The sequence below is a fragment of the Mus caroli genome, unplaced genomic scaffold (assembly GCF_978045245.1).
Source record: "Mus caroli unplaced genomic scaffold, Mus_caroli_1 scaffold_2, whole genome shotgun sequence".
Taxonomy (NCBI): Eukaryota; Metazoa; Chordata; class Mammalia; order Rodentia; family Muridae; genus Mus; species Mus caroli.
In genome coordinates, this window is record NW_028227257.1 from 72,426,089 (window position 1) to 72,427,886 (window position 1,798).

Sequence of the window (1,798 nt, forward strand, 5' to 3'; positions counted from 1 at the left end):
ATGATACCATGATCCTGATGTGTTAAATAGTAGAATCAAAGGCCAGAGAAAAAGGTTGTTTTCCTGACCATTATGAGTGTTTGTTTTCCTTCCAGTTTGCACGCATAGTTGTATGTGTATATGTGTGTGTGTGTGTTTACATGTGTGTGTGTGTGCATGAGCATGAGTGGGCATGCATATGGAGGATTTCCTCAGTCATCTTCCGACATTATTCCACTGTATTCAGTGAGGCAGGATCAACCAGTCAAACCTCAAGTTTATCTATTTGGCTCATCTGTTTTTCCAGCTTCCTCTTGGGATGCCCCTAAAAACCTTCTAAAGCTGACATTTCCCTGAGGACACAGCATCTGCCTGGTAGATATGCATTTGGAGACCTGAACTTCAGGCCTCATGTTTGAGCTGAGAGCTAGTTTAACCACCTAACCTTCTCTCCAGTTTCTCCATGTTCCATTCTGTCTTCTACTGGATCAGACTTGGTTGGGAGGCAGACATTTAACCTATGGGTAAATATGCTAAATTTCTGTTTTGGCTCCTCTCTTGCAGAGCCTCTTCAAAAATGCAGTTTTGCTCCTTTGAAGTCGGCTGTCTCTGGCTAGCCATAACTGTAATTACAGCCAAGCTTATAGTCACAGAGGAAATGTCTAGAAGAAGCAGGACTTTGAAATGACATAAAGCACCATCTCACAATTCCAAAAACAAAGTATTTACAGATGAAGATCATAAGCAAAAACAACAAACAAAGCAAAGCAGGAAAACAAAAACAAAACAAACAAACAAAAAAAAAAACCCAAGCAACAAGAACAAGAACAACAAAAACAACAACAAAACCCCCAGCTAAGTGGAAAGGAAAGAGAGAGGAATAGAGTTGGGAAGAAATGCAATTTGTACTTTGAGTCAATGATGGTATAGACAGGTGATTATGCATTCCTCAGGCCTGCCTAGGAGAAAGTCCATCCGGGAGTGATGGGGGATACCTTAACAGGATGATGATGATCCTTGTAGGGATTGGATGCATGAAATTAACCTTTCCTAGTTTAAGAGGGAATATGTTTGTTTTTTAAAGTGCCCTGCAATATATGAAAAGTGATCATTTCTCTTACAATATGAGCATAGCTAATACAACCCAATCATAATATAATAGTTATAAGTACAAAGAAATCAATAAGATGAGCCTTAATTGGATTCAGATGAGATCTAGAAAGCAAGACTTTTTTTATCCACCACTAAACAGTCAAGGACCTTGAAGTTTAGGGAAATTCAGACTCACTCTTAAGGGTGTGTAGTTAAAGCATGACAGATAGTCAGGACTTCGGAACCCATACCCCACATTTTCCCATTTGTACCTTGACTATTTGTTTGCCTACCTTTCCATCTTAAAGTCTATTCTAGACTTCTTGATATTTTTCTAGGTGGCCTACTAAATTTCTAGGACTTTTCTGGCCTTCAGTGATTATTTGTAAGCACTTAATCTTTAAACTACAGATGATTCTGAGGTGAATTGTACTTACAAGTGCTGCACACTTTAAATATTTGAAGCCGTTCTTGACAGGAATCACATACAGAGATGTTAATGAACCATCAAAAACCTGCAGCCTTGGTAGCCTGAGATTCGATTGGTTACCTAACCAATTATTCCTAGTCACATTCCCCTACAATACCACAATTTTATCACAGGGATTTAAAAAGGGAGGATTTCTAAGTCCATGAATTAAGTCATCAAATTAGAGCAGAGGCAATAAGCGTGGCTTGGAGATGTGAAATGATATCCCACTCACAGAAGCAGCAAAGGGCAGCTTGG